This window comes from Apodemus sylvaticus, chromosome 4 (genome assembly GCF_947179515.1).
Source record: "Apodemus sylvaticus chromosome 4, mApoSyl1.1, whole genome shotgun sequence".
Classification (NCBI taxonomy): Eukaryota; Metazoa; Chordata; class Mammalia; order Rodentia; family Muridae; genus Apodemus; species Apodemus sylvaticus.
Window position 1 is genome coordinate 31,425,981 of NC_067475.1, and position 27,496 is coordinate 31,453,476.

The window sequence follows — 27,496 nt, forward strand, 5'->3', positions numbered from 1 at the left end:
GGTGAGCCTAATCCCAGCCCTGCAGGAAAGGAGATGGCCAGATCCTGGGGCTTGCTAGCCAGCAGCAACACGTAAAAACAAACAAACCCATACTTTATGTATCGTAAATACATGTGTGTGTGTGTGTGTGTGTGTGTGTGTGTATGTCATGTATGTGTACATATATATCATACACACATAAAACTATATAACAGTACATGTTTTGAAGGATTCACATTATCTATTTGCATGTCATTTATTTAAAATCTGTGAACATTTTGATTGTGGCAAAGTGGCAAGTCCTCTCTCCACCTGAGCCAGGTTTGGCGGCACACCTCTTTCCACCCAGCCTTTGAGAGAAAGAAGGAGGTGGGTTCAGTGAGTTCAAGCCGGTCGACTCTGTCTAACAACTTCCAGACCAGCCAGGGTTACATATCAAATGCACCTCAAAAATAAAATATACAATAACAATAACAAAGTTTTTCTTGTTCAAGAAAGGGTTTACAAAATAAAGCAGTAGCGTAATGAAGAGACTGGCTCAGCATTAGGATGGGCATTTTTTAAGGAAACTCTAGCTAGTGACAATATAGTGTGTGTGTCTGTGTGTCTGTGTGTCTGTATCTGTGTTTACACAGAGAGGAACAAAGGACGGACAGACAGAGGACGTCCTACATCCTCTTGTGCCAGGCTTACTGGTATGAGCTGCTGTGCTGCATCCCTAGAATGTTCTCTTCCTGAAAACCTGATGCGTGGATGTTAACCTTCATAAAGTAATTCAGATGCTAATTAGCTGGATTTAACCATTCCACTACAAACCATGTTACATATGGTAAGCACATATAATTTTATCCACAAATAAAAGCAACAGCAATGAAAATGGGGGGGGGAACCCTTCCCATTTCCCCCAAAGAAAGAAAAGGTAACATGATTACACACATGGAAAAGGTGGCTACGGTTTTAAACCATGCACTAATTACAGCAGCCTTGGGGAAGATGCCCGTGTAGAAATTGTAGAGTAACGAGCGACTCGGATTTAAGAGGAACAGAGTGAAATGAACTCACTAGCTCAGGCATGCCTTCTCCGTAATTAGTTTGAATTAGTGACATTTTACTGTACCTTGCCAGGCTAAGATTAATGGGAAATGCGTTTCCCAAGAAGTAAATAATCATAATAAAAAGAAATCGGGGAAGTGCCTTGACGTATGTCCTGATGTGAACTGTTCAAATGTATGGCTACGTCTGGACAGCGAAGGGACTCCACAATCCACAGTCACTCGGGCGCTGCAACTAAGGTGCACTCACATTACACTTGATGCTTTTTACCAGTTAAGCACAGGACGGATGTGGGTCAGTGTGCAGGTTACCCTCAGGAAAATAAAGAGCAATCATCCCAGCGATCCTTAATGATCTTTATGTCTATCATTGCACACGCCCTCCAAAAAGAAATTCAAGTGGCCCCCAAAAACGTTACTGGCAGAAAGTCACACTTTTTTGGACAATGATAGGACTTCTACAGAGCTTACTATAACAACCCTACCCCCCCACACACACAATCTTTGTAGATTGCTGGGTAATTATGCCTCTGCTTGGTAATTACCAGGTCCTCTCTGATGGCAACCCTCCATGGCTCATATAGCCCTTGGCCTTTCTTAAATAGAGCATCATTATCAGAGCCACACAAGTTCTCTCTACATATATTAACACAAACATCTATGCATATGAATGTGTAAAAGGCTTAAAAACACTTCAATGATTTTCAAGTGTTAATGATGCCTTTTAGTAAATATGTAAGAAGGGCCTCTAACATGCAAGGAATCAAAAATGGCAGAGAAGGTGGGCGGGGGTGGGATTTTTTTTTTAAGATAGAATTATTTTTTAAGGTAGAATAACAAAAGCCCCCCCCCTTTTTTTGCTTCCCCAAATTTGAGAGCAAGTACATTTTATTTCTAGCTTAGAATAACTAGTCCGACTCTTAGATTGAAAGTCTCAAAAGCGGTGTAATTGCCAGGTAATCAACAAAGATATTTTCTGAAGGGCTGTCTTCGTGGGCGCTGCAGAGATCTTCTGGAAGGATCTCTGCATTTCGCATGCCTTTCCTGTTTCCAGAGCACCACCCTAAGGAACGAACTGGCAGGCAGCACTTAATGTCTGACCCGTCCCTCCAGCCATACGGCTCAGACTCTGGTGCCAGGAATTTTTGCTAAATTATGCTACCCTCACTCTCCCCTTAATTTTACGGTTTTCAACACAGATTTGCTTTCCTGTAGGAAGGAGATAAGAGGCTGAGGATTTTTAATTTAAGCTCTGGCCTTGTCTTATATTTTGCAAGATGGATAGCGCAAGCAGGCGGCACTAGGAGGTGTGGCAAAGCCAGCGCGGATTACGGCCATTTTTGTCGCCGAAAATAAAAGTCGCATGAAGACCCAGCAATATGTGTGAGCAGAATTCTAAGGGTTTTGTGTCTTATGGACTATCTCCATGTTGTGTATGATATGAATGAAGCAATGTGGAGTCAAGCTACACTTGCGTTGTCTGCGACAGTGCCCCTGTGACTGCTGCCCTCAGTTCTATAGGTGTGATACGATATGTACACACACACACACACACACACACACACACACACACGTACATGCACGCATGCGTCAGAGCCGACTGGGGTCCCACCACTTTGTTTAAATTCCAAGATAGAAAACAAATTATTACAATTCTGAATTCTGCTCTCCTCATCTCCAAATAGTAAGGAGTATTTTCTGGTGAGGAACAGATGAGGGGAAGAATCATAAACACGCCGCTCAAAGTCTGGGACACAGACTTCCACAGTGACACCACACGCAGTGATGCGAGTATGTGGGTGCAGGTGTGCCCGTTTATTAAGCGCCCGAGAATTTCCCAAGCACCATCTCAGCAGCGATAACGCAGGCGAGGTGCAGGCTCTGTTATCACACAGTTTATCTCCTAGGAACCTGGAGGTGGGGACGGCCAGCACTGTGGGGAGTGTATGCTGGAGAGATCGACATTGTTTTTTGTTTTTTTTGTTTTTTGTTCTTTTTTTTTTTTTTTTTTTTTTTTTTCTTCCCGAGACAAGGTTTCTCTGTGTAGCCCTGGCTGTCCTGGAGCTCACTCTGTAGACCAGGCTGGCCTCGAACTCAGAAATCCACCTGTCTCTGCCTCCCAGAGTCCTAGGATTACAGGTGTGCGCCACCACCGCCCAGCAATAGACAATATTTTAAAAAAACAAAAAAGGCCAGTTCCGAAAAGGAAGTGCTCTGAAGCGGGCGGGGCAGGGCAGGAGGCAGCATGGGGTCTCCAGGCCTTCACACCACAGCAAAGCTGCAAGAAACCTTAAGAACAATTAGAGTCCCGACCTCATAAGAGGCAGGAAACAGAAACAGAGGTCACCAGGGGTTGGGTAGTGAAGCCAGGACCTCTGACAACACTGTGAGGGGACAGCCCAGGCCAGCACTCAGTTCCAGCAAACACAGCCACAATAGGGACCAGGACTGTCCCGTCAGCTGGCTCCAAGTTTTGGGGGAAATCAAATCTTGCCTTGACCCTCTCTTCGTGTAGAGTATTAAGAGTCCAGTACTTTGTGTAACTCAGCTTTCTCCAATCTGCTGTAAGAGGCAACGGGGGAGGGGTGTGGATGAGGAAGGGGCAAGGGACCCTCTCAAAGATCACACAAGGGTGACATTTGCTGCTGCTTCTTCGTCCAGGAAAATCTTACTTTCCAGTAACAAGTCAGCAAATGGTCCCAAATTGTGTTCCTAATTTTGTTATTGACGGCTGGGACATAATCACTCCATTTTTCTGAGACACCCCCTCCCCTGAAGCTCCTTGTTGTCACGCCGGTCTATTGCTTGGAGATGTTTAGTCATCTCCTAAAGTCCACAAGGCAGCAAGCATCAGAGTGGCACCGAAGTCTGATCCTAGATGTGCACAGTCAGCAAGCAAAGGTGAAGAAGAGACGGCAGGTTCTAGAAGGACTGAGATGCGTGGTGCTGGTGGCAACGGTGCACACCTTTAATCCCAGCACTTGGGGGGCAGAAGCAGGAAGATCTCTGAGTTCAAGATCAGCCAGATCTGTAGACCAGAACAAGTTCCAGGGTAGCAAGGGATAGGCAGCGAAACCCTGTCTTGGAAAACCAAAACCAAAACCAAACAAAACAAGATGGAAAGCATACAGGCCAGGGGCTGAGAAGGGCAGTCCTGCCTGTGCTTGGCACTCATACATGACTGTTTAGAAACATGGTTGAAGCCTTGAAGACTCACCACAGGGCCTTTCTACCATGTTGAGCAGAACAGTCATAGCAACTAATGCTGACCAAGCGCTCACTGTTCACCGGCGTTTTGTCCGCACGCCCCTCTGATGCAGGTGTGATTGTGTGGCTCTTAGAGATGAGACCGCTTCATGGGGGCACACCATAACTTTCCTGAGGGCATGCGGCTAGTGTGGCAAAGTCTTCAAGGTCTAGCTCTGGAAGCCAAGTTCATTTCCAGCGTATTACGTGGCCTTGGACTCTGACCATCCTGGTCATAGCTGACGGTGTGTGACATCTATGTGCTGACTCTGTGGTCGCTGTCCCGGGCACAGGAATTGCTTCAGACAAAGAGGCACCTCAGCAGTGGTGGGCAGAGCAGCCGAGGCTCAGCAGCCACATTTCTCCCCACAGCTGGAAACCATCCCAAGGCTGGCTGGCTGGCTGCCTCCCAGGCTGGACCCTGCAGGTAGGAATGGCTTTGGCATCACAGCCAATAAAACCCACACCTCCTGTGGATATGAAGTGGGTACCACTTAGGGATCTGAGAGCCGTCTCCAAAGCCGGGTTCCCAGAAATGACCCACTCACCACGGGCTGGCACTGGGGTGTCCTGAAAGTCGTCATTCTCTGATAATGTGGTCTGGGGAGGACTGAGTGTGGTTCACATCCCTCCCAGCTGGGGCCCTGGGCCATGCTGGGAAGTGGGAGAGCTCGGTGAGTGACTGGCCGACCTGGTGGTCTATCGAAACCCACAGCTTGGGATCTAACCGAGCACACAATGACATGCCATTAGAGCAGGCGGTGCATCGTCTCGGCTGTGTTCCCAATTGTAACTTGAATACAGGGATAACTTGAATAAACACTCCACCAGCTTACCAAGGTGAGAAACGGTACCCAGCCTCAACCGCGATGGTGGCATTTTACTTTTGGGTAAACTCCAAAGAAGTCTGGTGTTGCCTAAATGCAGCTGAGTGTCCTCTGTGCTCTTCCAGGAGCCGGAGGCCCAGCCTTCTCACTGAAGGACAAGTTAACCTGTGCACAGGGCACACTAAGCTCTCATCAACCAGACAGTGTTTTGTCTGCAACACTCTCAACCATCCACCAAGGCTGAGGGTTGGGATCAGGTCCGATGTGGGATTTTATATCCAAGAGCATCCCTACAGTGAGATAGGGGACATCTTCCAGGTAAGGAGGGAAAGCCAGATTCTCACCACTGGAGCAAAGGGAGAGTCTAGAGACCTTCCTCATCACCAGAATTGGAGGCTTTTTTTCCTCCCTTTTGCAGAGAGGAGGCAAGCAGTATGGACTAGATGCCCTGTGGGTGCCTGCCATCGCAGGAGAGCTTTCAGATGGGCCCTGGCACGTCTCCACCCAAGTGGCTATCATTACCAGGAGTTTACAGATGAAGGGGCTGAGCCCTTTTGAACACAGAGCTAAGTAATAATTAGTGGACAGATGAGCTACACTAGGGTTGGTATGACACCAAAACCCTTGCTTTCCCTACACCGGACTGTGGGATCTGCAGGTCCTCTCTCCATCTCTCTTCTAAGCTAAAAACCAGGGGAGTGTAGCCTGCCTCAAATCATGTATGCATCTCGGTTGATAAAAAAAATCCTGACAGGAGCAAACCGCAGCTTGGAGAAAGCTGGTACCCAACAGATCCCCAACAGACTGGTGGACTTGCTGCTTTAAGACAAGAGAAAAGGTGTGAATCACCCATGATTCTTGAAGTCTCCAGGAGGTGGTCTGTTACAGGATCCAGAGCCAGTCTTATGTAAGATGCTAAGATCCCTGTTTCACAGAGAACACCAAGAGTCTGAAGATCATTTACATACGATTATACAGAACCTTACGATGCAAGATAGACCCACAGCTTGTATACACCAGGAATCAAAACCAGGTAGTCTTGGCATCCTCTGGCTGGCACGTGCCAGTCACCAGGAACAACACAGTTTAATATTAAGACATGGAGGCACTGGGGCAGAGTTCAAACCCCCGGTGTGCAAGTGCGAGCCGGTTCTTCCACTTGGTAATCCACTTAGTTCTCCAAAATTGGTTTCCTCGTTTGCAAAAACCAGCAGATACTAGCTCATGGGATTACAGCAAGGAGGATTGATGAGCAACACAAAGGAAGCCCTGCTACATCTGCTCAGGAAGCACTCTGCGGAGTGGATGAAGGAAAAAGGACCGATCTATAAATCTCTGTGCTCCAAACCTCAAGCCACACATCTCTGAGACGATCTACCACGGGTTTTACAATTCAATTTTTTTCTTTTTTCAGGTGAATTCCCATAATAAACTCTCCATTTCTGCTCTAAAATACTTTTAATTTGCATCTAAGTTTAAAGAACTGTCCTCTGTTGAAGGACCTAGCCCATCCTGTAGGGCCAATGGTATCCTGAGAGTGCAACCTTAAAGAACCCCTGGCGTCTGCTCCGGACCTCACTGCTGCGTGCAGGTAGGTACACCCGGCTCGTCGCCACACTTGCCTCTCCTCCCAGAGCAGCACAGTCCATTTGCGTTTGGCCTACAGGCCTTTTCAAACTGTTTTACTTGAGTAACCTTCACACTCTTAAAAAGCCACGGTATGCTGATGAACCTTTGGGTATGCAGAGTTATCATCAGTAGACAGTTACCGTATTCAAAACTATAATACAAATCTCAAAATATCTAACTCATCTTAAAAACAGCAAACCTACCAGGAAAAACATTTTATACAAAACCCTTTTTAAATAGAAATGAGACACGTTGTTTATATATTTTTGCCCCTCACTTCGGTGTCTGCCTTAATAGAAGATATGGATTTTCATTGTGTTTTTAGATTCTGAACTTCTCTGTGATGTCATATTTCAGCCCAACCTTACAGATACAATTACAATAGAGATTATTCTAGAAGCAAATTCAAACAATTGTGCATTTCCTTTTCTGATACTAGATCAAAACCCAACAGGTAGTGGCACAGACTCTTGGGGATTCGTCACAACGCACACCACAGTAGGTAATGACGTAGCTGTCTCCTCTTACACTCTGAACTTGCCCACATGTAACTCCGTAATATGGTGCAATGGTCATTTGGATGAGAGAACATTAGAAGAGCTCACCATATCGGAACATTGATTTGCATAGTATGAAAGCCCCATTCATTAATGACCAAGCTCGCAGTTGTTTTCAAAATTCTAAACTTGGTTTGAAAGCTATTTTTTAATCACTGGTAATAAACAATGCCAGCTGTTTTCACTGAAGTGACAGCTGTATTTTTCTCATTTGTGAGAAAATATCTGTCAGACACCATCGTTAGAATAATCATAGCTGCTCTTCAACTACACACTTGGAGGTCAAGGGTCAATGAAGTTGATCATTTTAACTGACTTATATCAGTAATATTTAGTCTTCCTGGCACTTTAGTTGCAGAATGAAGCAACTAAACATCTAATTACCAGCTATTTTACATCACCATTGTAAATGCTCACACAATAAGAGACTGGGGTGGGGATACAGGTGGGTGTGGGGGTTCTGCTGCCCTGACAACTGTTTGACTGGCGGACCCTTAACTCACAGCTTAGAGCACACTTTGGGAACTGATGTCTTGCCAGTTGGCTGAGAGGTGGTATTCAGGAGACTTGAGGAAGCACTTACTGCATGGTTGGCATATTCGGAATGATTTGATAGGGAAAGGACTTGACATATTTACTACCTTGTACTGTTGCTATGCGCCTGTGGAGCTGCTTTCCCTTACTAGAAGGAGGTTGTAATTAAGTCATTTATCCCTGACATCTAACTCAGGATCTGCAAACCCAAGACTGTCAATGTCCATGTCACGTGATCATCTGAGCAGGCTCTCAACACTGTCATGGTCACTCCTTTTAAGGAACAGTTCATACCTTTATATTACAAACAGGAACTTCCATCTTTATTCTTTTTTCTATTGTTGTATGGAAAATTAGAACACCATTATCTGTCTGCAGTTTCCCAGGAGGAGGACTTTGATCGGGTCCTCCGCTCTGTATATCACAAGGCCAAATTTTGCCACTAGACAGCCTGAGTTGTGTTGTTGGTGGAATTCAGGTCCCTGTCCCTGTTCACATTTCTTTCTTTCCTTCCTTTCCTTCCCTTCCTTCCCCTCCTTCCTTCCCCTCCTTCCTTCCTTCCTTCCTTCCTTCCTTCCTTTCTTTCTTTCTTTCTTTCTTTCTTTCTTTCTTTCTTTCTTTCTTTCTTGGATTTGGTTTTTTTCGAGACAGGGTTTCTCTGTGTAGCCCTGGCTGTCCTGGAACTCACTCTGTAGACCAGGCTGGCCTCAAACTCAGAAATCCGCCTGCCTCTGCCTCCCAAGTGCTGGGACTACAGGCCTGCGCCACCATCCCGGCTCTGTTCACATTTCTTTCTTGGATGTTTGGGGGGTGGGGGAAGGGGCACTCCCACATTTCCTGACAGGGTTCTCTCCATCAGAAAGCCAACAGTGGTGCACCAGATCATTCAGGTTTTCAACCTCTGACTTCCTTCTCCGTGATCAACAGAGACCAACTCTCCCAGGCCACCCTTGTTTTCTGGAGGACAAAGGAAAATGGCAGCCATGCCAAGACCAATAAAAAGCAGTCTGGGGAGCTGGCTCAGTGGGGACAAGTGCCTGCTGCTCTGCTTGGGGACAGCCGTTCTGAGACTGGGCGTGGACATAATGCTGGTGGGTGTGGCAGCCCACCTGGAATCCAGCATGCAGAAGAAAGAAACAGGATCCCAGGAGCACTGAGTTAGCTAGCCAACTCAGGAAACAGCCTCAGCACATGAGGTGGACAGCGAGCAAGGAAGGTACAAGCACACTTGCACACACACCTGCACAGACATGAACACACACCTGCACAAGCACACACGCACACACCTGCACAAGCACACATGCACACACCTGCACAAACACACATGCACACACACCTGCACAAGCACACATGCACACACACACCTGCACAAGCACAGACATGAACACAGACACCTGCACAAGCACACCTGCACACACACCTGCACTAGCACAGACATGCACACACACCTGCACAAGCACACATGCACACACACCTGCACAAGCAGACATGAACACACACACCTGCACAAGCACAGACATGAACACACACCTGCTGTCTCAGTCAGGGTTCTATTCCTGCACAAACATCACAACCAAGAAACAAGTTGGGGAGGAAAGGGTTTATTCAGCTTACATTTCCACATTGCTGTTCATTACCAAAGGAAGTCAGGACTGGAACTCAAGCAGGTCAGGAAGCAGGAGCTGCTGCTGCAGAGCCATGGAGGGATGTTTCTTACTGACTTTCTCACCCTGGCTTGCTCAGCCTGCTCTCTTATAGAACCCAAGACTACCAGCCCAGAGATCCGACCATTCATAAGGGACCCTCCCCACTTTGATCACTAATTAAGAAAATGCCCCCAGCTGGATCTCATGGAGGCATTTCCTCACCTGAAGCTCCTTTCTCTGTGATAACCCCAACCTGTGTCTAGTTGACACAAAACCAGCCAGTACACCTGCATACATGTTCACCCACACACATGCAGACACACACATATAAAACATCCGCTTTTGCCTGTAATCCCAGCACTCTGGGAGGCAGAGGCAGGCGGATTTCTGAGTTCGAGGCCAGCCTGATATACAGAGTGAGTTCCAGGACAGTCAGGGTTATACAGAGAAACCCTGTCTCGAAAAAACCGAATCCAAAAAAAAAAAAAAAAATCTGCTTTCCATTTTTTCCAGTTATCCTCCTTTGCAGGTAAAAATGAACTGCTGTTACGCACCATTTGATGCTGTAATTATTCTGATGACTCTATAAAGTTCTGAGGTCACCTAGTTTTTCTGTTTAGCAGAGGCTGTAGCTTCCTTCAAGTGTGTACTATTCACCTTCATCAAAGCCATGCCTCAGAAAGAAGAGACAAGAGGTAGGTGTGCCCTCCCTCCTTCCCACATCCAGGAAATCCGGCAGAATGTGTGCTGGGGCCTTAGGCTTAAACTGCAGGGTCAGGGCTCAACCAATGTGTGAGGAGGAGCTCTCTCTCTCTCTCTCTCTCTCTCTCTCTCTCTCTCTCTCTCTGTCATTAAGAGTACAGTAAAAAAGAGCAACAAAAGTTTATTTAGAAGAAAACTGAGAAAGATTTTAACTTCTCCTTGGCTTGTTTGAAAGAGCATTTGGAACTCCTGTTTGCCTTCTAGGAAAGGCGATGTCAGAACTTAAGCTTTAATGTAAACAATCTGACCCCCTTAGGGCAGCAGTTTTCAACCTGTAGGTCCAACTCCTTTGTGTCGAGATATCTTACATATCAATTGTCTACATTATAATTCATAATGAGAGCAAAACTAGAGTTATAAAGTAGTAATGAACTAATTTTATGGTTTCTGGCCCTTAAACATGAGGAACTGTATTAGGAACAGCCTTAGAAAGGCTGAGAACCACTGACCTAGGAGATCCGGAAAGACACAGAATAGTGCTTCCATTTTAAGAGAGGCGGTGTAGGGGAGGAGTTAAAGGCCAATGGGATCAGTGAGACAAGAGGCTGTTAAAGGCCCTCACTTCCCTTTAGGACACACTGTGATCAGAGTGAGCAAGCTCACACTGCTATTCCACCACTGGATTCCTCTTTGAAATGGTCCTTCATTGTTTCTTGTTCCATTCTTCCTATTCAGCAATAACTACACAACAGTCTAAGGACTTCCCTGCCCACCCCCATTCACCCTCTCAGCAAATTACCTAAGGATGGCTTTCCTGGAACAAGTGTGGCCCTGTAACACTCTTCACACCAGACTCCTCACAATGTAGCACCCATTGCCGGAAGCCTAAGCCCTCTCTCTAAGCAGTGAAGAAGAGGGAGGGTCTTATGGTCCCTCCCAGGCAGTGAATATGTTTTTATAATTATGAAAGTTAGACTCTAGAGAACCAAATAACCCTATTAAAAATGGGGTACAGAGCTAAACAAAGAGTTTTCACCTGAAGAACTTTGGGTGGCCGAGAAGCACCTTAAGAAATGTTCAACATCATTAATCATTAGGGAAATGCAAATCAAAACAACCCTGAGATTTCACCCCATACCAGTCAGAATGGCTAAGGTTAAAAACTCAGGAGACAGCAGGTGTTGGCGAGGATGTGGAGAAAGAGGAACACTCCTCCACTGCTGGTGGGATTGTAAGCTGGCACAGCCACTCAGGAAATCAGCCTGGTGGCTCCTCAGAAAACTGGGCATAACACTTCCGGAGGACCCTTCACTCCTGAGCATATACCCAGAGGATTCCCTGGCATGTAATAAGGACACATGCTCCACTATGTTCATAGCAGTCTTATTTATAATAGCCAGAAGCTGGGAAGAACCCAGATGTCCCTCAATGGAAGAATGGATACAGAAAATGTGGTATATTTACACAATGGAATACTACTCAGCAATTAAAAACAATGAATTCATGAAATCCTTAAGCAAATGGTTGGAACTGGAAAATATCATCCTAAGTGAGGTAACCCAATCACAAAAGAATACACATGGACTGCAGTCACTGATAAGTGAATGATAATAGCCCAGAAGCTCTGAATACCCAAGATACAACTCACAGATCAAATCATTCCCAAGAAGGAAGGAGAGGGTCCTGGTTCTGGAAAGGCTTGATGCAGCAGTGTAGGGGAGTACCAGGACAGAGACGTGAGAGGGGTTTGATTGGGGAACGGGCGGAGGGAAGAGGGCATATGGGACTTATGGGGAAGGGAGAAACGGGAAAGGGAAAATTATATGAAATGTAAACAAAGAATATAGGAAAAAAAGAAAGAAAAGTTAAAGCAAAGCTAACCTCTACCCTTCAGTTCCTCAAAGGATTTCTGTGAGCTAGGGTCTGTGTGTGTGTGTGTGTGTGTGTGTGTGTGTGTGTGTGTACAGAGAGGGGGCATCCAGGTTAAGACAGGAGAGAAGTCAGTGGACAGAGGAAGACTGGAAACCCCTACTTGATTGGGTTATGGACAGCAAAGCATGTATGAGCAAAACCCATGACCCATGTACTCTCGAGTACATGGTTCAGGCGTCACCAAGAGGGATCAGAGCTCGTATGCTCCGGTGCTCTTGGGTGTCTGTCTTCCCAGCTCACTAGCTCCACTCTGGGAGTGCCTTATTTACTAACTTACTGAACTGTCCTTATCTCTATTATAACCACAACCTCCACGCCACGCCCCCCACAGCAAATACAAACACACTGGAAGGCTATTCACCCCAATTGCTTATCACCGCTACAAACCATCTGTGAGCAGGTGAGGAGACCCAGGCTCATGAGGACCAGGCTCAGCTGAGGGTGCAGTCACTCTGTGCCATTCACTGAAGGAAGCTGGGATAACCAGGGAGAAGGAAACACTCACGCTGAGGGACCAAAGGGACAGAGAGGCTGGGGCAAAGGCTAGGAACCAGGAGCAGGGCAGACACGAGAAGACACTCAGTAGCGTGGTGGGTTGTGATGACCCATCACCTAGCTGACCTCACGGCTTCTGACACACCTGGTCCTCCGAGTGCAGTACTATTTTTCATGTTAAGACTGTCCCTTTGAAAACGAGGGATCCAGAGTCAATCAAGATAAACAGTCAAAGGCAAACCAAAACAGGCCTGAGGTTTCCTGTGCTAGCGCAAAGAACTCTAGGTAAGGTGACACGGTGGCTCGTTCTGAGGTCAGGTAAAGGGATGAAATCTTAGGGGACATCTTAGGGGACAAGACCACCAGGATCACCAGGAAGAGAGCCAGGAGTAGGTAGAGACCTATCTATGGTGGAAGTCAGGATACCGCAAGATATCAATGGGTCACAACATGATCTGCATCATGGATAAACCTCATTTAATCACAGATCCGTGGATTGGATTTGGGGGGATGGTTGGCTACAATTTGCTCAAGGGTGGACAGGGAACAGAATGGCCCACAGACTCTTGATTAAAAAACACTCTACCCAGAGTGCTTAGCTCTTCACTGCATAGTAAGTCATCCAATACCGACATGCTCAACTTGAGTCAGTTTGGTGACAACAGTATTTGTAGCAAACTCGAGTCACATAGAATTGATACTCAGTTGGGGACTTACCACCATTTGGTTGGCCTGTGGGTCATTTTCATGAGTAATGACTGTTGTGAGAAGGCCCAGGGAACTATGGGTAGGAAGTACCACCCCAGCCAGTAGTCCTGGGTACTGTAAGAAAGCAAGCTGAGCAAGAAAACCTCCCTTGTCTCCCCTTGAGGTTCTTGGCTTTCCGTGGTGATGGAGTTACAGTCCATCAAGCCCTTTCCTCTCCACGTTGATTTGGTTATGATGTTTTATCTCAGCAACAGAAAGGGGGAAGAGAAACAAGCCAGGCGTGGCTTGGGGAGAAATTCAGATTGGGAATTCCTGGTCCCATGCAGAGCTCTCTGAGCAAGGATCACGCCTCACATTTATGCTGGGTAACAGGAAGGGCAGGATGCTGGAGCTAAAGGACCCCGCTCTGGGGGAGGAGGGCACACGATTGCAGCCAATCGCAGCAAATTCTTCTCTGGAGCTCACGAGCCATCAGCCCTACGTTAATCCAGCCAGGCTTCCTGTGAAAAGTTAAAAAACAAAACAACTCTCCCTCTATCATCAAGGATGGCAAACTCACAGAGAATTTGAAATCCTTTTCCCAGCTTCTGACTTTTGGAGGGTGGAAGACCTCTGGGTGGCATTCAGGATAGCCACAGGGAAAGGAAGACTGTTCCAAGCCTGAGAGAGGACTATAGATCCCCTGAGGTGGGGCGGCCAGCTGGAGCTTACACGGGGTCAAGGTCAGAGAGATCCCACAGCTGCACAGATGCAGAGGGCAGACTAGTGTTTATACGCTTGGGCTGCAGATGCATGGTGCAAAATTCCACTGGGGGAGAATCCAGCAGGCTTACACCTAATTATGTCCCAGTGAGATGGGCCCTCCCCACTGGCAGCGGCTATAAAAAGACCTTGTTTTACTCTTCTCTTTTTTTTTTTTTTTTTTTTTTTTTTTTTTGTCTTCAAGTCAGGTGTGAGAGGTTGACCTGAGCAGTGCTTATATAAGGACAGGTCACAGCCTCCGTGACCTGCTAGGTGTGACTAGGTCTCAAGCCATCTCTGCTCAAAAGCGTTAAGACTCAAGCTTGAGTCTGGAGGGGTCCTTTTCTTTTTGTGGAGAAGTGGCTGAAGAGCCTTTTGCAAACAAGAGGGGGGAAGTCTCACAGATTACTTTCATTAGACGGTCTGGCAAAAAAGTGTATCTATGAGCTAATGCAGGGAAACAGAAGACATTTCCTACAAACTTTCAGATGTGCTGCTGACCTCGGGACTCTGTGCAAATAAGGTTTAGAGCTTTGGAGATGAGCTGCTAAAGTGCTTGTCACAGTATGAGGAGAGACCTGAGTGCAAACTGTAGTGCCCGAGAGAAAAGCTGGACATAGGGTAACTATAGTGCTGGAGGTATAGACATAGGGTAACTGTAGTGCTGGAGGTATAGACATAGGGTAACTGTAGTGCTGGGGGTGTGGACATAGGGTAACTGTAGTGCTGTAGGAGAGGGGTATAGACTCTCCTACAGGCCTGCACACCCTTGAGTGTGCGACCCAAACACTCAAGAGACTGAGGAGGAGGTCAGAGTCTCCTCCTGGCTGGGCTCCACACAACGACTCTTGTCTCAAAATAAGCAGACAAACAGCAAAAGAAAATTCTACCAAAGGATAAATGAATAAATTAAAGGAGTGATGCACTGGAGGTAGAGGGAGGAAGGAAAGGGAGAGAAAGAGAAAGAATGAACAATGTCAATCTAAACTTAGATTTCAAGTCTTTTAAGGAGCAGTTCAGAGAAAAACGAATTATGTAACAAGCAGCATGGAATTATGTAATATTTTCTGTGTGTCACGAAAGGAGCAGATACTCCATTGGAAGCAGTCCTGTACAGTTCCAGTGTCCACCACGAGTGTGGAGTCCTTCTGTGTGCTGTGGAGGGACCGGGGCTAAGGCGGGATGTGATTTGGTACCGAAGGCTCCTTCCGCTTCCCATCACCCACTCACTCTACCTGGGCAGGAAAGGCGCTTTGCCTTGGATGCCGCTGTGCCGTCACTACTTTTAGGCCGTGCGTATGAGTCAAGGAAAAAGCACCTTTGGCTTTGGGTTTAAGAAAACAGAACCCTGAAATGAGTTAGAAATGAAGGCGGAGCAGAGCAGATCCCAACCCTGGGGTTCTATCTACATAATTCTGTGTGTTCTGAGTCATTTTAAATGCCCAGTAAGTCAAGCCAATGCATGCACCTCAAATAAAAGTGTGCGTATCTTTTAAAAGACTTTCACTTTTATTTATATATCTTCAGAAAACAGAATCTATTTTCCACACACAAAAAAAACCCTACATGAAAACAGCTATTACCTATGTGCTAGTAAAACAGGACACACTGATGTGACCACAGAATCAAAATCAAGTCCCGGTGTGTCACTCAGCATCAACGGGAAATGTCCTTCCTGGACCCCACTTTGGGTTTCCGTCCCTTTTAGGTGCACATTTGAAGAATTTGAAGACCGGGACCACAGCTCTTTCTAGAGGGCAATCTACACAGCCCTGGATACATGTACGGTTGTGTCCTGGAGACAATGTTGGCTTGTTCTCGTTTGTGGAAACTGACCACGGACTTTTCAGGGATTGTAGACTGGGACTGGTCATTGCAGGATTATCTGCACTCTGCGAACTGGGGAACACGAACATGCCTTTCCCGGGAGCTGATCAGCTGATAAACACTAAACTCCGCAGCGTGGTACTGGGGAACACTCTTTCTCAACTCATTTCTCTTGATGAAAGACATCAGAAACACAATCTTGACCTTTGTTGAAACTTTGTTGACTTTATTTAAGAACAGAACGTCACAAAAGTGATGATTTGCCAGGGCCTAGATTGCCCGCTCTCTACTTCAGGGGATGTAGCTCAAGTCACCGGGTCCTCTGCCAGGCCTTCCCTTGCTGTTGTGGCTGAGAGCGCCAAGGCTGGGTACTGGGTAGGTAAAAGCTCCCATGCACAACAACAAGAAGAGACTCGGAGGTTTATGGGCAGTTTCTTCCCTCATTTTTTAAAAGACTTATCAGAGTAATAAATGAAATAAGGAATAAATGAAAAAAAGAATAAACCAAACCCAATGAAAAGTACTTGTGAGAGGCCAGGACAACAGCCCAGCAGGCAGAAGAAATACCTGGTAAGCCCGAACCTAAGATACCAAGCTCGATGCCCAGAACCATCAGGAAGATGGTAGACTCCTGGAGGCCGTCCTTTCATCTTCACAAGTATTCTGCGCCATATATGTGCCCCCCTCTCCTACACACACACACACACACACACACACACACACACACACACACGTCTGCATGTATATCTACATACCACATGGATGTCTGGTGCTCACAAAAGCCAGAAGAGGGTGTTAGGTGTTACACCCCCTGTAACTTGAGTTGCAGGTAGTTGGTGAGCTGCCTTGTGGGTGCTGGCTGGGAACAGAGCCTGGGTCCTCTGGAAGAGTAGTCAGTGCTCTCAACCACTGAGTAACTTAGTAACTGAGCCAACTCTCTGGCCCTATAATATACATATTTTAAAGTTATCTGTGGAAATAAGGTTTAGAGCTTTGGAGATGAGTTGCTAAAGTGCTTGTCACAGTATGAGGAGAGACCTGAGTGCAAACTGTAATGCCCGTGAGAAAAGCTGGACATAGGGTAACTATAGTGCTGGAGGTGTGGACATAGGGTAACTACAGTGCTGGAGGTATAGACATAGGGTAACTGTAGTGCTGGGGGTATAGACATAGGGTAACTGTAGTGCTGGGGGTATAGACATAGGGTAACTGTAGTGTTGGAGGTGTAGACATAGGGTAACTGTAGTGTTGGAAGCATGGAAACAGAAGGATTGGTTTATTGGCCAGGCGACCTAACCACATCAGTGATCTTGTCTCAAAAGGCAAGGGGACACTAAGAAAGACACTTGACATCAACCTCTGGGCTCCACAGGCACATCCACATGCATCCACTCATATGTACATGTGCACAGATACCTATATGAAGAAAGGGAAATGAGTTTCATATACAAACACAAAACTGGAGACTATCTCTCTTGGTCACTCAGAAGATGGACATGACTTTAAGCCTGGTGGGGTGGAGGGGGGGTGCATCAGAGCATCGGCCCAGGCCAAAGGCACAGGGGCTGATTCTGACTAGAGAATGCTACAGAGCTGAAAGGCTGTTGCTTTGCCGGATTTTGACCCAAAGAATAAATACTCTCTCCAGGAAAGTTGGCTTAGGGAGTTTTGAAACTCTCAAACTTTGTATCTTGGGGAGAGAGACAGATGAGAAAAATTAAGGATTTGAGGTTCTTGGGCCCATGACTGAAGGGAAAGGTCAAGAACCTGGGTGTCCTTCCCAGTCCTGCCTGGTTTTTCCGGTCATGCCCAGTCAGAAACTTCTTACCCTTGTGAGCTTCACCATCTGTGCTGAATGAGGGCAGGCGACACTTTTCCCACACTGGGTTTGTGTTAGGATCAAGGGAGAGTCCACACAGCAAGCAGACTGTAAGATGGGACTATGGTATCCATTCCATTCTGACCAGCAGTCAACCAACATGCACGGTCAACGACTACCAAGTAAATCTAACTTTATATTATTTTGAAATTGTTACAGTGGCCTCAAGGGCTCCTGCCAATCACTGTGCCTCACTGCCAGCCTACAGGAAATCTCTGCTTTCTTAGTAAGACAGCTGTGTGGGAGAATGTGTTTTCTATGGAACAATGTGGTCGGTCTATCTACCTCAAGCTGTGTCAAATGATCACATCGCTGTATGTCAGCAGGGCCATCCGAATGCCATATTTTAAAGGCACTCACGTGGATGACTAGCCAAATAAGTTTAATCAGAAAGTGGAGAGCTAACAAACACCAGTATAGGCCATGAACATAACAGCTTACGAGAAAAACGAGTTCTGGAGAAAAAGCAGGTAAGCAAGACCTTGAGCGCACAAACGTGGGCCACAGCTGGAGAAAGCTGACTTCATCCAGTCAGGAAATGGTAACACGTAGGCCTGCTGGTCATATCCCCCACACCCTTCCTAGCTCCAGTGGCCCCCACGAGTTTCAGTTGAAAAGTTCCGCGTTCCAATCTGATTAAGTATGTAGTTTGTCTCCACACCCAGAAGTGACCCCAAAAAGAAGAAAAGATGCTTTCTGGTGAGGAGTGTCTTCAGGGAATATTAGAAAACTTGATGGCAGGGAGCATGGGAAATCTAGAGAAGCACAATGGAGCTCACAGAACAGATGTAATTGTCATTAAAGTATCTCGGTTGTCAACAGAATGAAAAGTCCAATTTTTTTCCATTAGAAAAACCCATTAGGTTGTGTTTATCGTAAAGGCTGAGGGATGGAGGGACCTCCAGATAAGATGCATTCACCCTGCCTGCCAGAGTTCCAACAAGAACCCCCGCAAACACTCCTATGCCCTGAATATACTCAGATTTGAACCTAACTTCCCATAAGCCCAGCAGTGGTGCTGCATTGCCCAGACCCAGGAGAGGGATCAGGGGTTGGGGGAGATGACACTCATCAGAGCTATCAGAGATGGCAGCTCTCTCCTGGGAATAGGATGGCTGAGATGAGGAGCAGGGCTTTTAAACTCTGTGACTTGAATGCTTGCTGAGCACTGTGAATTCCAGAAGTAACTGTGGATGAAGAGGCCCCATCACCTTCCAGCCTGAAGGTTTTAAGTCCTTCATTGGCAAGCACTATGAGAATGATCCTGTCTCAGAAAGCTCAAAACAAAATCAACAGAACAGCCATTCCAAGGAAAGGTTGTACAAAACCTTGGGCCAGAAGCTGGAAAGGAATCACAACAGCATCTCCAGAGGTACAACATGACAAAGAGGTTCACCCCTGTTGAGGAGCAGTCTCCTCAGGACATTCTATTCCAAGAGGAGGCACTGAGACTCTGGAAATAAAACAACTTACAAGTCTTAGAAATCCCTGAAATTACAAGATTCACAAGCCCTTCCCTTCCCAATTTTATATCAACAATAAAGACAGCTAGAGAGCGGAGACACTGTACTGGCTGGTTTTGTGTGTCAACTTGACACAGGCCAAGAAACTTCAGGTGAGGAAATACCTCCATGAGATCCAACTGTAAGGCATTTCCTCAATTAGTGATCAAGGGGTGAGGGCCCCTTGTGGGTCATGCCATCCTGGGCTGGTAGTCTTGGGTTCTATAAGAAAACAAGCTGAGCAAGCCAGGGGAAGCAAGCCAGTAAGAAACATCCCTCCATGGCCTCTGCATCAGCTCCTGCTTCCTGACCTGCTTGAGTTCCAGTCCTGACTTCCGTTAGTGATGAACAGCAATGTGGAAGTGTAAGCTGAATAAACCCTTTCCTCCCCAACTTGCTTCTTGGTTATAATATTTGTGCAGGAATAGAAACCCTGAGTAAGACAAATTAAACTAGTACCAGCATAGTGGGGTATTCCTGTGACAACCTAACCATGTTTTGGGGAGGACTGTGGAAGGACTTTGGAATTTTGGGGCTAGAAGATTCATTCAATGTGAAAAGCTCTGTGGGATGTTGTGTAGGAGCTTGGAAGACAATGTTGAGAACAGGGCAGAAGATGGCTTGTGAAATTTCACGGGAAAGATTAAAGACTCTTATCAGGGCCATTGCTATTTTGATTATGAAGATTCTGTGGTTTTGGTTAGCTAAGGCTGAAGAATCAGCTGTGATTAACAAGATAACAGAACCACTAAATTGAAAACTTTGCATTACTGGGACTATTGATGCTGGTTAGCTGGAGCTAAGAAATTAGCACTGATTAAGGAGAGACCAGCATCATTGAGGTGAAATATTCTGGGAAATGTTTTCTGAGAGCACCGAGGCTATGTTCCAGAGATAGCCAAGGTTGTACCTTGTGCTCTGGCTGGATTTGGGAATGTGCAAGAGTCACCCAGGTGGAACTGGTTTTGAAGGCATGAAAGGCTCATGGAGAGCAGCTGAGGCTTGGCACTGTGAGAAGCTATGGAAGGCCATTGATGAAGGTTCAGCCTCAGTTGCAATTGATGGCCCAGGACTGAAGGGGTCATGCAAAAGAGATGAGGCTTAGCACCATGAAGAGAGCCTATGAGACGCTATTGGTGAAGCTTAGCTACAGAGGAAGACAGCAGTGTTTTGGCAATTCAGTACATGACCACCAAGAACAGCAGCAGCAGTGGAGTACAGGCAGCTGGAGCCTAGAAGACAAGCTGTGTGCTACAAAGGGCAGAGCTAGATAGAGAAGTGACCCAAGCCCTTGGAGGAGCCTAGAAGACCATGAGTGCATCCCAGATACTGGACAGTTGAAGTTTGATTTTGCTCTTGTGACTGTGCCCTGATATTTTTGATTTTGCTCTTGTGACTGTGCCCTGATATTTTTCTCTCTTGAAGGAAGAAAGTATTTCAGAGAAGCCCAGTTAGACTTTTAATTGAAAAAAAAAAAAAAAAAAAAATCAAAAAATCAAAAAACAACTGGATTTTAAAAGAGATTGGATTTTTTTAAGGGATTGAAATTTTAATATGTAAGAATTTGCAAAGACTGTGGGACTTTTAAAGTTATTTAGCTCTTGGAGATGAATAAGAAAGTAAGGATTGAGACTTAATAGTGATGTGATTGTATGTCAAGTTGACAAAGGGTCAACTATACTGGCTGGTTTTGTGTGTCAACTTGACACAGGCTGGAGTTATCCTTTATCACAGAGAAAGGAGTTTCGGGTGAGGAAATGACTCCATGAGATCCAGCTGGGGGGCATTTTCTCAATTAGTGATCAAGAGGAGAGGGCCCCTTGTGGGTGGTGCCATCCTTGGTCTGGTGTTCTTGGGTTCTATAAGAAAGCAAGCTGAGCAAGCCAGGGGAAGCTAGCCAGCAAGAAACATCCCTCCATGGCCTCTGCATCAGCTCCTGCTTCCTGACCTGCTTGAGTTCCAGTCCTGACTTCCTTTGGTGATCAACAGCAACGTGGAAGTGTAAGCTGAATAAACCCTTTCCCCCCCAACTTGCTTCTTGGTCATGATGTTTGTGCAGGAATAGAACCCCTGACTAAGACAAACATCCATACCCTTTGCTGCCTCCAAGTTGTGTAGAGAGAGCCCCAGGGGGCAGGATGCTGCTTGTGTGAGCCTCTCCCAGGGAGGGGTGGACCTTCTGGGTGATGCGGCTGCTGTTAAGTTTACTTGTTCCTGTATGTAACCTCTCACCCACATTCCCATAAGTAGCCCAATACATTCTGGCAAGTTGTACTTTGTGGGAAACCGTTGCTTGGGTCTATCGTTGGTTCTCTGTTTGGGGTGGAAGGATATCTGTATGTCCTTCAGGGACTCCCAAAGGAAACGTCACCAACACTGTCTCATTTAGATTTCACTATCTCTCAGTAAAGAAGGTATTAAGAACTCCATGTCTCAGAGAAGTCCCAACGTTCAAAAACTCCACAGAAAACACAGGGCTAGACTATCCTAGTTCCTTTTCATCAAACTATGACACAGCCAGCTGCCTGTCATCCTCCGAAGCACCAGGGTCTCCCAGGGACAGCTGCAGGGGCGTAGGGCCTCGGAGGCTCAAACAGCAAGCACAGAAGCTTCCTCAGACTCGCCACTGCCCTCTGTATTTATGCCCCAGAAATGGCTGTGCAAAGTCACGGGAAGGCTCCACCCCTGGGAACACCGTTCAGTAAGTCCCTGGAAAGCCCCACGCCTGAGCCAAGCTCACCAGTGAACATCAAGAACATTAGAAAATTCCTGTTCACCAAACAAAGCAGTGCCATTAAGAAACTTTCTGCCCCCCCTTCATTACCCAGTTCATGCTAAGAACCACTGACTGTTCATCAGACTTTGCATGAAAGTGGTGCTCCAGGCCCCTGGTCAACAACACTGTAACTGTTAGTTTCTAAAATAATTGAACCTTAACGTCACCAGAAACTGAATGTGTCCAACGGAACCTGTGCGGACACATCTCACTACATTTACATCCAGTCTCCATCTTTAAATCTACCGTAAGTCAATAGTAAAGATTCTCCCGTGTAACGTGTCTTCAATTCATTGGGCTTTCTCTAAAGCACTTGTTCAACATTCACCTCTTTATGAGTTACATTACTCAACAAGTTTATTCTTAAGATCCAAGAGATCTGAAAGCATTTAGTCACAAATATTTGTATATAAATATTCATATGCAGGGGGGTAGGGAGATGGCTCAGCGGGTTAAGAGCACTGGCTGCTCTTCCAGAGGACCTGGGCTCAATTCCCAGCACCCACACGGCTGCTCGCAACCACCTGGGACTGCAGTTCCAGGTAGACATACTGGCGTACACAGACGAAGAGAAAAAAAAATCTTTTAAAAAAATGCATATGCAGAACTGCATATAATAGCCAAAAAGTGGAAACAACCCCAAAGGCACACAGGCTGACACAGAAGCAAACAGTGAAATGTATGTGCAAAGGAATATTACTCAGCCAGAAAAAGGAATGAAAGTAAGACATATGGTTGATGAACCCAAAAGCATGATAAGTGAAATAGATTAGACTCAAAAAAAGAGCATAAGTCGTATGACTTCCTTTATATACGTGTACCCAATTAGCGAATCCTGAGGAGGAAGCAGTTGGGGCTTGCCCATGAAAACGGTTTGAAATTAGACGGTATTGACAAATGCCCAGCTCCACACATTGTAATGACACCTACTAAACTGTCTACTTCAAGAGGGTTTTAAGCTTATATAAAGTATAGCTGAATCTAAAAAACCAAAACAAAACTAAACTAAAAGGATAAAAACTGATTTAGACAAAAAAGGCTTACTTTGCTGTGTTTGTAGGCAGAAAGCCAAGATTTTGTACGCATATTGACTCTCTAATTTTACACACACCACCGACAAGGGAGTCTTAGGCTGCAATTGGTTTATGTTTTACGTAAGTACAATGCACTGATGACTTTCCGTGTCTCAGGCATGGTGGCATCCACATTATCAAATGAAGGACATGTCCAGAAGCCATTCTGAGCCTGGCTTTGGGATGACATGGTTAGTCCTTTTATCACCAGGCTGCCTGGTGGCTAACACAGAGAAATGGGAAGGGCCAGGGGGCCGGGCAGTGCCTCTTCAGATACCCTCCATCTACGCAGGACAGCACTGTGCACACCTCTTGGGACTCGGCCTTGTTTTCAGTCAGGTCGACAGATGGGCAGACACAACGGGAGCTGAAGGGAGCGTGATTGTCAGATTCTGGTGCCCAGGTTACAGGAAAGGCAGACCCCGGGCAGATGCATGTCAGCTACATCAACCCTGAAACCATACACACCCAATGGAGGGCAGAGAACCACAACTTACCCTCCCCACGTTTGGTCAAGAACACTTTTGAAACGGAGACGAGCTCAACCTCTCATGGATGTGATTTCCACCCTCTGAGACAACGACAGACTGAGACTCAAAAGCATAGAGGTTGCTCTTTAGGAATTTTAAATAAAATTATCTCTATTTCCACTTTCACTCCTAGTTTGCAAGTTAACTTTAGTACTGTTCCAAGTCACACTTCCGGTTCCTCTTGGACATGAGTGGGAGCTAAAGTCTTCTTTTGCTAGAGTTCTGGCCAAGGTCTTCTGACCGAGCACCATGGCTAAGATCTCATCTTCTCTGATCTGAAATCTCTCAAGGCCCTCCTTAACTGCCTGTCCCGGGATGTATGCAAAGTGACCCGTGAGCTTGGGATAAACCATCCAAGGATTTGCAATGAAAGAGCGAACACTGTCCCTTCAAATTGAACAAGTATAAGGATAAGGCAGTTTGCTGATGGAACGTTCTAGAGTTTCTGCGATGCTGTCCTCCCATCCATCAGAGAACAGAAGAGTGATGCTCACATGGGGAAGGCGGCTGGGTCTACAGTGGGATGACTCCAAGCCTCCACCCGACACTGTGGGAACCACCCAGCGGTGAGCCCGGTCCAGTTGACACGGCTCACTTCTGTGCGACTCGGTGAGCACTGATTCAGACACCTTCTCTCTGTGTTAGAGGGCTGTGCCAGGGGAGAGAGGAATGAACACCGCGATGGATGAGCAACTCCCCCCACCCCCAACCCCTACCCCCCCCACCCCCCCACCCCCCCCACCCCCCCCACCCCGATGCCCAAAGTCAGAGTCTCTACTTGCAGAAGGGTGATAGATTTGCAAATAAAACCAATCAGGAAAAGCGAAAGCCGGTAACTAGAAGAAAAGTGCCCAGGTGGGAAAGGCAGAGACTAGAGGATTGTAAGCAAGCAGGAGCTCTGTCTGGGCTGGCATGAGGGATGATGGGTAAGGATGAGAGGCTCTGGTGGCAGTGTCAGAAGAAAGAACTGAGCGCTAGCACTCCTCAGCAGCCATGTACTAAGTATTGGGTTGTTCATCCCCGTTTCCTGCAACTAAATGAACCATGGGACCTGCATGTGTCACTAGCTACCAAGTAGCAGAAAAGACAGCCAGACACCACAGAGACTCGCTGTTCCAGGGCCAGCCCGAGTCTCCATAATGCTGTCCAGCTTAGATGTGTTTCAAAGGTCGGCTGCAGAGGTGAAGATGAGGTTTCTAAATCACAGTGGAGCTGGCAAAAAAAAAAGTGTAAGACCATCTGAGAGCAGCAGAGCCTGGGATTGTAGGCCTGAAACCTCAGCGATTCCAGAAGTCGAGGCAGGAGGATCCCAAATTCAAGGTGGTCCTGAACAACTTAGAAAAACTTTGTATCAAAATCAAAAAAAAAGTATGTGGATATATCTCATTGGTAAATGAGTGTGCCAATAAAGATTGCCATAGGAAGAGGACACGTTTCCGCCTACAGGTACACAGAGCTTGGGGGCAGGGTGGTATATGAATGTGAGTTTTAACGAGGGTCTAACTACATGACCCAAGCTGGCCTTGAACTTGAAATCCTCCTGCTCAGCCTGCTGGGATTACAGGCAAATGCCTCCATGGTTAACTTGTAGGTTCAAGGAATGAAAGGGTGGGCTAGCCCTGATTCCAACACACCTGCTCCACCCATTTCCCACCCCACTGCCTTCTGCCACCACTGTGTGACTGGGCCAGAAACCTAGAGGGGACTGTAGGGACACCTGCCACATCAAGTTTTTTGAAGTAGGAGCCAGGATGGAGTGCAGCTCCCCGCTCCTGGACAGTACAGTTAGTGATGCAGAGACAGACACCCACAGGGTTATGGCTGGGGGGCCAGTGGCAGGTCCCTGAAGAAGGGAGGAAGAGAGTGGGAAGGGGACACTTGTCTTCACATCAAGAGAGAGATGGTTCCCACCTCCAGGTACAAGCCCGGCCCCCACTCTGGCTCTGGGAGGAGCACGAAAGCCACGCCTTTCACCTCTACTCTGGCTCTGAGGGCTCCAAGGGTGTGCAGATGGCCTGACTCTGCACTGCAAGGAATGACTCTTACCAAGAGAAAGACTGTCTGTCAGTAGTCAGTCTGTCATGGCACCTCTCTTACTGTCCGATTTTTCCAGGTCTCCCTCCCTCCCTGCAAACCCGCTCTTTTGACCGGGGTAAACAGGCAGAACCCTAAGGACCTTTTTTTTTTCCTGGACTTGGTTTTTCCTGGACTTGGTTTTTCCTATCCGGAAAAAAAGCAGGAGACAAACTCCGGTTTCCCTTCCTTGCGCGTACAACAACACATGCTAGTGCAAGCACACTCAGGAAGCCCTGTGCTGTGAGGTAGGAGGCCCTGGCACATCTGACAGATCTTTCCCATGTGGCAGACAAGATGATTGGCGACACCAATGCAGAGTCCAACTTCCCTGGGCTCCTTGCTTCTAAGGATGCTCCTTTGGCTTCGGATGAACTAGAAAGATGCAAACAAGCCCTTCCCTGTCACCCTTCAGGATCCGCCCCCTCCTCTCCTGACACTATTAACCCCCTTAATGACATTAGAAAGAATCTGCAGTGAGATCTTACCCATAATTAGGGTTGACTGGTGTGTGTTTTCCATTTTCTATCTGCAACCGAGAATACGGGATGGGAACCAGGCCAACTGTGGAATTCGGGAGGGCCTCTCCCCAGTCCCGGGTTTAGCATGCGGGCTTGGATGTCTAAAATCTTGACATTTCTATCTGTGTACTCCGGCTTGTTAACAAAGGCACTTGGCAGACAGAGGGGCAACTTGTTAAATCTGTTTGTCTCATCTAAGCAGCCTTTAGGTGCATCTGCCCAAGCACCTGTGTGGATGAACCAATTAAATTCAAAGCAGGAGCGAGAGCACGCAGGAGGCCCCTGCACTGGGGCCTTGGGCAACTCTTCCTGCTCCATTTGTCTCCGTTGTCAACAGACTGGTGACTGGCCAAGGGCTGGATCGTCTACGGTGGCTTCTGAAACTCTGGAGGGACAGCCTGTCTACTAGGACAGTAAGCATGACTTCCATGTCCCCTCTGCCAGGACTGTAAGGCCACTGGTGCCACTCACCAGCAGGGTGGCCATGGGAGAGTCACCCCTCTATTGTTTTCCGTCATTTGGGGTGCCCCCGGAGGCCCATGGAGTGCATGTTAGTTCGGACAGACCTCTTACAATGCTGCTGCTGCAGATTGCTAATGTCGTGCTGTCAGCGTTAACGTAAAGGTAGGTATGTAAAATGCCAAGACCCAGGGGACAGCAGGCACCAGAAGTCCCAACTATCCTGAACTGGTACACACTTTAGGACCAAAACGCAAGCATTCAAAGCGTTTGAAGACATTCTCTGTTGTTACAACCATGGCTTCCTGTTGTTACGTAGATTTTCAAAAACCAGGGGAGCCCTGGTTTGTTTTCTTCCTTTCTTTCTTTCTTTCTTTCTTTCTTTCTTTCTTTCTTTCTTTCTTTCTTTCTTTCTTTCTTTCTTTCTTTCTTTCTTTTTCTTTCTTTCTTTCTTTTTTGTTTGTTTTTGTTTGTTTGGGTTTTTTTACACCCAACAAGTCTCAGGCTCTTGGCTGGGATGGGGGCAGGTACCACAATCCTCAAGTCCCCATAATTAAATGGGAAGCCACCAATGGCCAACACCACTCCATTGAGATTCACCGGAGTTTTACCAAGACAAATTACTTCCCACCAGTCCTTTCAAGCAATTATCACTTTTAAAGGCTGGAGGGGGAGGGGTGTGAAAGGGAAAGTAATGAGGATTCCCAAGGACAAGGCTCTTCCCTTCCAAAGCTTCTCCTCAGCAAGGGCCAGGCGGCTCCCACTGGGGCGGGGAAGGAAGGACACAGCTCTAACCAGTTGTCCAGGT

The 27,496-nt window shown here is 46.8% G+C and overlaps 1 protein-coding gene across 4 annotated transcripts in view; it reads right to left on the minus strand.

The window, feature by feature from the left end:
* The window catches only part of Lef1 (lymphoid enhancer binding factor 1), a 110,459-nt gene that overhangs the window by 35,946 nt on the left and 47,017 nt on the right, over positions 1 to 27,496 (minus strand). The window lies entirely within an intron of this gene.